Source organism: Leiobunum rupestre, chromosome 1, assembly GCF_980474605.1.
Source record: "Leiobunum rupestre chromosome 1, qqLeiRupe1.1.hap1, whole genome shotgun sequence".
NCBI classification, from domain to species: Eukaryota; Metazoa; Arthropoda; class Arachnida; order Opiliones; family Sclerosomatidae; genus Leiobunum; species Leiobunum rupestre.
The window spans coordinates 51,204,771-51,215,922 of NC_143384.1; positions in this window are offsets into that span (position 1 = coordinate 51,204,771).

Genomic DNA, 11,152 nt, shown 5'->3' on the forward strand with positions numbered 1-11,152 from the left:
GTTGTTCTTGTAATTTCATTACTTTTATAGCCACTTTCGATTTCAGTTGCTTGTTTGAATAGGGTTTATTTGAACGAAGACGGCGTGACATTAGTCGTTGTGCTGGACTTACATCAATTCCTTTAGTAGGTGCTATTTTCACTGCTGACTCTGCTTTTCCATATTCTTGATAATAGTAAGGAGAAGATGTTTTATGAGTAAATCCCCACAAATCAGCAAATTCTTTGAATGCTCGTCCGTTGAATGGTGGACCATTGTCCGTGATTACGAGCGCTGGAATTCTGAATCTGCAGAAATGGCGTTTACAGAATTCTTCAACTGTTTCTCCTGTCGTGTCCGGGTGTCGATCTATTTCCCAAATATAGGTGGGGTGGCGGAGTGGTTAGTTTATGAAAAAAACTATACGATTCCAATTGGGAAACCAATAGGGAATTTGGACCATTTTTAATAGTAAATATATTTTTTACCAATACGTACCCTGTTGGTTACCAATAGATAAATCAAAATTGGAAACCTATTGGATTTTATACGAATTGGTTACCAATTGGATTTATTCAAATTGGAAACCTATTGGATTTATCCAAATTGGAAACTTATTGGATTTGTCCAAATTAGCCACCTTTTGTTATCCCACTAGGAGTTCATTTACAGATAATAGTTAAATATATATTGGATATTTTTCATAAGACAATTGAAGATGTTTCCCATTAGGAAATCTTTTTATGTATATTTAGCTTAATTAGAGGATTAAACATGTCCAAATAGAAATAAATGCTTTATTTTTAAAAGTTTATAAAGAACACACACCAATAAAAATTTATTTATTTAAAATTATTTTTCACATTGTTTCCTAATATCCGATATTTTTTCTGTTAATGAGCGATTAACTTTAGTTACGGCTAAGTCTTGATATGAACGATCTTTCCCTTGCCTCTCCACGTAATATCTAACACTTGCTGGTTAAAAGAGAAATAACGACCTTATTCTTTTATTAAAAAAAACAATTTACAAATTAAATTTTTTTAACGTAACTATTACTTAAACAGGGTTCATACAGCTATTGGCAACCCGATTTCCCTGATATTTCCAGGTGCAAGATCAAATAAAACTTAGATTTTACAGAGCAATTTATTTCATGATTGTCATTTAACTTAAATTGGTTCAATATTATTATTTAAAAGAAGAAACGAAGTCAAATCTTTAATAAGGAAAACCTATTGATGCAAATTTGTAATTCATTAGGGCAAACTTTCTGAACCCTCAAAAATGTCCCTGATTTTACTTAAAAATTAATTTCCCTGTCAACATATCAATTCCCTGCTTTTTCCAGGTCTGTATGAACCCTGTTAAAACCACAGGTAATGAATACCAGAAATACTATATAGTAAAAACAGAAGTACTATATAGTATATATCTTACTTTTTATTGACGCCACCTTTTGCGGGATCAATGCCTTTCTAGGGACTTGATGACCATTAATATTTTTCATTCTGTTCAAAATTTTACCACTAAGGCCAGGTCCTTGGCAAATTTTGAAAAATTAGTTGCCATTAAACAACTATCCCATTTATCTTTAGGGATGGCAATGTCATTTCCTAAATATACCTTAAAAATTACAATAACCAAAATATTATTAAGAATAATTTTATTGAATTAAGATCCACTAAAGTTAGATACCCGTCAATTTATGTACTTACATTTTCATCTATTTCCTCAAGAAATTTTTCCCCACATATTTTTCAGCTATAAATACGCAGGTTTAAAGCTAACACTAACCAAGTTTAGTAAATTAAAATAAAATTAAGTTACCCAGAGGCTTTTCCGTGAGGCATTTGCAACTTTTTGTTTCTGCTAGCTTTTTTTTTAAATTAGATATTTCCAATCTCATTTCCACTGACAAATTATATCATTTGTTGTACTTCGCACTAACAATTGTAAGTTCTTCATAAGTCCATACTATGTTTAAAAGGAAATAATACCATATTAATATTTTTTTGTCCCACCTTTTTAAAATGAAAGACATTTTTGGATTATTTAATTTAATATAATAATAATAAAAATATTAATTCCGTGATGGCTGTTCATCACTGAATTAAACGGAGTATAAACTGCGACACATTCTTTATGGATACCTCACTATAATGTGATTTGTTGTAGTTAAACCCTTAAAACAAATCACTAAGCAACGCCGAAAATAGTAATTGGCGATGCATGCTTTGGATGAATAAATCAGGGTTCGTACAACATTTCAAACAAGCAAAAACACTTCAGATTAATTTTTCAAAATACTTTAAGGGGAAATCTAGCGAAAAAGGTTTATTTTGTGGTTTTCTAATCACTTTTACAGGCGTTTGAATTAAAGTAGAGTCGTTTGGAAACATGAACTAGAATATGAGCCTCAGGTTTTCTGAGTAAATTGAATTTTGATTAGCCCTTAGATATTTTAAAAGTAAATCTCAGCGCTCAAAACGACATTTTGTGAGAAATCTGCGGTTGGTTTTAATTTGATAGACCAGTATTCAGAGGAATTAGATTTTTCATTTATGCCTTTAGGTATTGTATAACAAACATTTTATATCTAAGTTTAAAGTCACGTTTAAGTAGATTTTATAATATCATAGTCCGAAAACAAAACTATTTTACCATTGCCTATTCGGCCAGAGAGTGGTACGAAAACGACCAAATCATCACATTGATAGGGTTTTCCTTAAAAAAGCAGGAGCAATGCCCTTGACCTAAATGTTATTACGCCCTGTTTAAAACACGATAATCTAACCAGTAATTTAAACTAAAAATTTGCCATTAAAATCTAAAAGTTTACCGTCATCATTGACCAAATTATCAGACTCCATTAAACTTTCGGGATAAGATGAGTTCGTAGAACCATTGTTGTTGTTATGAGGGTGGTGAATGTTGCTATATGTACCAGTTTTATCCTCATCTTCATCATACTTAATGACAGCAGTGTGAGTGTGTTCATTATCAGGAGATATGACATATTCATTATCACAGTAACTTTCATCCATAGACTTTGCATTTTCTTCTGCAGTAGGAACTAAAGTAAACATTAAAATAATTTAGAGATAATACCAATGTTAATGATATAAGTACAGGCAGCCCAGGTGTTTAAATAATTATACGGCTATACTAAAAGGTGGGTAAAAGTGTCGACCCACCATGCAAAATTATAATAAATTGTGTTTATAGGAAAGGCCAAAAATAAGTCTTAAATGCAGACGATTTTAAACCGAAAACCAGACGCTGCACAAAAACGGGTATTGGTCTTCATATATATTCAAATTTCACAGGGAGGGTCGACGCTTTTACCCACCTTTTAGCGTAGCCATATAGGACCTCTGGGTTGCCTGTAAGTACACAAAATAATGATTTTGATGATCAATTTATGTTCAAAACTGTAGATTAGGTAATTTTTTTATGATGACTTAAATTATGAAATATATAGCAATATACCTGGTCCTGTTGCAGTTCTTCACTGTCAAACTCTTCAATAGTTTCATTACTCTAAACACAAAGAAATAGGTATTGATTTTGGGCTTATTATTTATTTGATACGTTACATTTATGATACTTGCCAATATAATTTTTTTTTGGTCTTTAAGTTTACATTGTAACACTTTTTTTAGCCTTTTAGATTTTTAGACGTTTGCATTTACAAATGGTTTTCTTTTTTGGGGTAACTTTTTTTCTTCAGGAGTATTTGTTTGAATTTTCCTACCGGGTACACGTATCCTTTTGTTTGAATATTTTTCGTTAATTTCTTCGCTTGTAGCTAAAACTTAATGATTTCAAGGGTAATTCATACGCGATTGTCCCACAAATGCTAAATACTTACCACCCAACCTTATTATTAATATTTCTTCAAATAGATTATTTGATTTATCAGGTTCATCCAGGAACAAAGAATATTTATGGCGAGGTTTAAAGTCATCCAAATGTTTTGGATAGAACGTAACTTTATTATCAGTGTCAACAATTTTTTTGTTTGGTTATCGGTGATAACTAGAGCATATTTAGGCAGGTTTGCTATTTCCTTTAACAATAAACTTAAAGAATTACTTTGAAAGTCTTATCCTAATACTTTCTTACTATAAATTAAGAATAGCTGCATCTTATTTGTTAGAAATTCGTCAATGAAGTAGTTCCAAGTAGGCGAAACGGAACCACAATGCGGCAGCTATTCTTGAATTGATTAATTTTTTTAAATAATGTATACTTACTTTGAATCCGGATGTGCCAAATAGCGACTTGTTTCCTCTCTTTAAATACGTTAAATTGGGATCAAAGCAATCCAAAAAAAAATTTCGCGCAGCACTTTTAACGGGTCACACCGGCGTTTGAATTTATCCAGTTTCCAGAATATGATTGGTCGTACATCATCAGCTATCATATGGTAAATTCTGACCGAATTGTTCAAACACCGTTCGAGCACGTGGGGAACGTAAAAACATCGAATATTTAAGCGTTTATGAATTGCACATTAAAAAAGGCCACATGCAAACGTGGGTTGGAATAGGTTAATTGAGAAGATATATGTTCTTTTAAAGGTCATTGTAAAAACTTAAATTATTGGATTTTTTTACGCATTTCTTTGTAAAAAAAATATTAAAAATATCAAATAACTTTTTCAACTTATCCGAAACTTTATTCTTTTTCATTGCCACACAAAGGTATGTTAGAAGAAACCACCTATGGACTGTGAGAAGGATGATAAAATACGCGAAAAAGTAGATTAGTCCATAATTAAAAGGGATAATATAGCTAAATCCTAAACAAATTTGAAGAAATTAAAAAACTTACTAATAACGCGTACCAATAGGTCTTCGAGCACACAAAAAACGCGAAACTCGGATCAAATAGATCTTCGAGTAATAAACTAAATTAAAATGTTAAGGCTTAGTTTCTCTTTTAGATTTGACAGTCGCCAGCCAGATTTCCCGCACGGTACTGATGAGTTCCAAATAGAACGAAAGCGGTCTACCGTTGGAATTTCTGGCTATTTTATTTATTTTTAATTTAGTTTATTACTCGAAGATCTATTTGATCCGAGTTTCACGTTTTTTGTTTGCTGGAAGACCTATTGGTACAAGTTATTAGTAAGTTTTTTAATTTCTTGAAATTTGTTTAGGATTTAGTTATATTATCCCTTTTAATTATGGACTAATCTACTTTTTCGCGTATTGTATCACACAAAGGTATGACTATTAGCCACTATAAATATATTTCAATGACTTTTTTTCCAGAAGTAGCGTAGCGCGCACGTTGAATTTGGTTGAATCATTGCAGGCCAAGGACCAAAAAAAGTGGCCAGAATGATAGGTTTTTGTTTGAGTAATTACTCCCAAAATATTTAGGCCTAATTACGCAATTTTGAACCATATATTCTTAATTTTTTATTGAAAAAAGTAGCTTTCTATTATGTTTATATGATTTGAAAGCAACACGTTTTTTAGTGCTTCTTAGCGATTGGAAATTATGTTAAAAAGAAAACTATTTCTAACACTAACCTGTGAAAAGATATGTTTTCTTTTGTGTATTTACTCTTACACGTTTAAATTACGCAATTTTGAGCAATTCTTCAACTATAATTAAACAAAAGTTGCTTTAAAGATTTCAAAAAACCTCTTTAGTGGCGAGCTATAGTCGGCCATTTAATCTTAGGCGAAATATAGTGTTAGTTCACCCACGGCCAACTTTGATCTCTCGCGCTCTCGCGCGCTACAGCAACCATCTCATTCGTTGACGTTTCTGTGTTAACCTATGAGCAAAAGATGTGTATGATTTGAGCGCCCCTAGCGGATTATTTTTTTATAATAGTTTTTACATTGAAGCTAATATAACAAGTGGGCCCGGCAGTCCCAAATAATAGTTTCACACGAGCCTAGCTTTACGAAAACAACGAATAGTAGTATAAACTGATTAAAGTATGTAGTATAATTCCGTTTCCACACCACCTCCGTCAGGTAGGAATCTAGGCCCTTTTTTATTTAGCGAAGGAGGTGTCCACCGTAGGCATTATCCTCCTTAACCGGTAAAGAAAACACGAACAAATAAGGGAGCCCAATTTCCAGCCCAATTATAAATAGGCCATATTTTATAAACAAGCCCAAATTCTAGCCCAATTTGAGTATATATGAGTATATTTTTTTAAAGGCGCGCTTTTCAAAATATTGGTGTTTGCGTGATGTCATAGTTTTAAGTGTCATGGGAAATTTTATAGGAACTCCCATTTTTATTAATCGAAATATTTTATAAAGTACAAATTAATCGAATTTTTAAAGAAAGACTGTACATGTACATATATTGAGAGTAATATATTTCGAAGTGCTTTAAAGCGTATTCCTTTGAAAGAAATCGGTATCCCATCGATTTTAGAGTATATTATAGAAAACCTCTGAAAGTAGCCCAAAAAACAGTCCAACAGCCCAATTAATTTTTTCCCGCAAGTAGACATAAAAAGAAGCCAAAATGGGCTGTAAAAGAGCCCAACTGGCATCTCTGAAAACCGCTCGAAATAAATTTGTGGGAAATATGGGAACCGCTCGAATTATTTTTGTGGGAAAAATTACCCAGAGTGGTTGGGCTTAAGGCATTCAAAAAAAACAGAAGCGACTTCACCAGGTTTAGAGATTCATTACGAAAACCCATGCCGCCCCCTCCCCTTCCTTCACACCTGGGGGCTCTGTGGCAGTGATAGTTCCCAAATTCCACAGAATGGTTGGGCTCCGAAGCGTCGCCAACAGTAGAAAGGAGCGCTCGCATTTTCATTAGATAGGCTTATTGGTATATTAACTTAACATAAATTTAAGTTCCATTTTGTGGCTGGAAAATGTAAATAAAGATGGGCTTACAAATAAAACTACGGAATATTTACACGTTAACCATCGAATTTGCGCGAATCATTTCATTGATGACAGTTTTACGAATATTAGAACTAAAAATAAGTTCATACCATCCGATGTTCCAACAACTTTCAGTCTTGAAGACTCTACACCATTGGAAATTTCAGAAAAAGGTAATTCGAAAGAGACTTTGTATCCCTGATAGCTATCAGATTTTAATTGGAAAACATTATAATGCCTACAGTGAATCAAAATGGAAAAATAACTTTGGATTTAAACCCGGATTTTACAGAGACAGCTAAACGCGTACAACTAGATCACAGTTATAGCTTTAGCAATCCAACCGAAACAAGCGATCCAACAAAAACAATCAATCCAAACAACACCTACGCAATAAATAACCACAATGAATATGGTATGATAAATATTTTTTAATTTAGGGCATTTAATTAAGGGCTTTTCAAATTATTTACAGTACATCTAAATGTAGGAGCCGAAGTTTCGGGGAAGCAAAGCAATGAGCAGGCTGTCCAAGTAAAAGGATTGAAAACAAAAAGAGAGTCAAGACTTATTAGAAAAAACAATAAGCAAAATGCCAAAATTCAAAGAATGAAGAACAGATAAGAAGCTTAAAAGAAAAAGTGGCAGGCAAGGAAAAGATTTGCGATGTTAGCAATGCTACAATGTTCTTAACTGGTTTTTCGAAAAAACTCTTCGATTCGGAGTTGAAACTTCGACAAAGAAATAAAAAGGGAAGGAGTTATTCCACAATGCTTAAGAAATGGTCACTTTCTCTATTCTACCATAGTCCCCAAGCATATAGGATGTGGCAAGCTGTGGTATGTCTTCCAACGAAAAGGACCTTGGAGAAATGGCTTGGTCGCATGAAAATTGCTCCTGGTTTTGATCATAAAACACTCGAAGCCTTGAAGATGAAATTCCAGAATAAGAAACTAAGTGAAAAAGTGGTTTTAATTTCTTTTGATGAAATGAGTTTAAAAGAAAAACTCACCCTTGACCAATGCAATGATATTATTGAAGGCTTTGTTGATTATGGGCCACATGGAAGAACCAAGCAGTACGCAAATCTGGCCCTTGTCTTCATGGCTAAATGCATAAAACTCAAATGGAAACAACCAATTGGTTACTTCCTCTTTAAGGATGCTTGCTCTGGGCAGACTTTGGAACTGCTCCTTAAAGAATGCATAAAACACCTTGAAAATATTGGCCTTATTGTCAAAGCCGTAGTTTGCGACCAAGGAACAGGCAACCAAAATCTATTTAAAAATCTCGGAATAACCTCGGAAAAGCCTTACATTGAAATTGATGGCAAGAAAATATATTTCTTCTTTGATCCGCCTCATCTCTTAAAAAGTGTTAGAAACCATTTCAAGAAATACCCAATTATGGTAGAAGGCAACATAGTTTATTGGAAGGACCTAGAATTTTTTTTGACTTAGACCAAAAAATTGGAAAGTTCCACGGTGCTCACAAGTTAAAATCCAAACATAACAAGAAAGTTAGCTTAGCAACCCAAGTTTTCAGCCAAAGTGTTTCCAACTGTATCCAAACAGCGTGTTCATTGAGATTAGGAGACCTGACATTAAATAGCACATTCACAGCCGAGTTCCTTCTCCACATGAATGATCTTTTTGATTTATTCAACAGTAGGACCCTTAATAATGAAACGCTGTGTAAGAGAGGAATGAGGGATTCGTCAATTCACGTACAAATGTTGAATGAGAAATTGGAATGGTTTAGAACGTGGAAGCCTCAAAACTGCAGATATAAAACCCTGCCTTGTATCGAAGGATGGAAAATTTCAATTCAGGCCTTGCTACTCCTCTGGGAAGATCTAAAGGAGAATTTTGGTTTCAAGTTTTTATTAACGGGCAGGATTAGCCAAGATTTTCTAGATAATTTTTTTTGGATCTATAAGACAGAAAGGAGGCAACCGTGATCATCCCAATCCACAACAATTTCGAGCTGCATACAGGGCTGCCTCTGTAATAATCTCTTGAAACCACCGGATTCTAATTGCATTGATGATTTGGATGAGTTCATTTTAAACATCGACACTTTTAAAACTGCAGCTCCAGGACAGGATGAAGATTTCTCCAATTTTGAAAATCTTAAAGTCTTGCAAAGCCAGGGGCAATGTTCCAATGAAGACGTAGAAATTTGTAATTCTATTGAAAGTCCAAACATGCGAAAACAAAATGTCCTTAGTTACATTTCAGGATATCTAATTCACCGCAACTACTCAAACCATCAATAAGTCAAATCAAAAAAGACAATCCAATTTTTGACCCAACAAATCTGCTCTCTTACTTTAAAGCGTTCAGCAGCCTCATCGTACCAACTGATAGTTTCTTCAAATTTGTAACGGAGACAAATGAAGTATTTAACACCAGTTTTAAGGTTTTATCGCACATGACAAATATTAAAGGACGTTTGGAGAGATTCATCACCCGAAGAATTGACAAGAAATGGTTTAAAGCTACCGAAGATTCTCCATGTGAAACTGCATACCAAAACATGATATCTTTTTTTCATAGAATTCTGCATACATAGATCCCTTAAAAACAAGATCTCGACCATGAATACATGAAAACCCAGAAAAGATTAGATAGGAAACTGTTAAAAATACAACATTAATCTCATTTTACCTACTTCAATGTTTCCTCGTATTTTTTAATTTATTCCGCTCTAATTTATATTAATTACATCATATTTTTAATTTATTGTGTTCTCGTTAAGCCTCGGCCATTTCATAAAATTTCCAATGAATTTCATTGGTTAATCAAACAAATTAATTCTTTTAGTATTAAAATATTATAAATAGTCCGCTTTCTTGTACTTACGTTTCTTTACTTTTCATGGCATTGAATTTTATTAATTTTAAATTAGCACAATTCAACTATGTTCAACAGCCATGACTGATGAAAAATATTTTCGGGATGTTTACAAAATTTAAAAATTTTCCAGTAGCGACATCGTGTGTCGGATAATATCATAACCTCGCCTATGGGCGTGCGGTCTCAAAATCTTGTACGACATTTTAACGTTACGGGAATAGGAAGAGACGCCTCTCATAATATTTACACTTTCTGGTTGTTGGTTGTCAAAAGCTCGTGAATTTTAGGGACGAAAGTAGTATTATTTTGCCATTTCTGGAACAGTTGGAGCAGTTGGAACAGTTGGAGCAGTTGGAGCCGTTCGAGCTCATTGGAGCCGTTGGAGCTCATTGGAGCCATTGGAGCCCAAACATTTTGTAGAGTATCTATACTAGGCTGATATAAGATAATGTGTATCGGTACTTAGAGGACAGGTAACTTAATCAATGGTGCTTATTGCAACTAAAAGTAAACACGTACGATTTGAGGGATCGACAGTTTACGTCATTCCGTATGAGGATAGCGTAAATTATACATTTCGTCAGTCTCGTTTGTTTACACAGCGAATAAAATGTGTGTACGAACCTCTACCAATAATGAAACTAAAACTAGAACGTATGGTTAAAACCAGTGTGTAAGCCTTCAGAACACGTGACTGGTATTTCCAAGTAAACATTGTGAAACGTACGTATTGATTGGTGAAAAAACTAATACGTCATAAGGTCAAACTGCAACTGAAAGTATTAAAGTATTCACGGTATAAAAGCCGCTGAATCCCAAAAAGAGCTATATTTTCTCGGAGCTCTCTCTGCAACCACAACCGGACGCTGATTTATAACGACAGTAATAAATGTGATTACTATATATATTTTTTTAAACAACTTAATAGTTTTCGTGAATGCTCTTAAGCCTTGGTCATTTTTTTTAACCTAAAACTTGGGTTACTCTATAGGGACAACACAAATATTTTCGAAATTTACTCGAGCAAGTCGATCATCGTCACTCCAGCCTGTAAAATTAGACTAGGATTTACAGATGGAACGTCCAGCATCGATCTAACCGAGGATAAGTACTATCAGCTCTATCGTATGAAGGACGAAATCCCGATGTATTTTCAAAACGACGATGCCATCCCCATCTCGTTATTTTTCGAAGGTTCGACTCATAAGCGTCTGGAAGTCAAAACTTATCAAGACCGCAAGACGTTAAATATTCGCGAAATGTCTACCGGCAACGGCAAAAACTATGGGATTTTATATCCTACTAAAAATGGGTTTGCCATTGGATCTGTATTGTGGGGAAAACTTTTAGAGAAACATGATATTGCTAAACGAGAGTAAGCGTGTTTACCAAGTGATTAAGGAGATTGTCGTTCAACAGCTAACCACGTATATT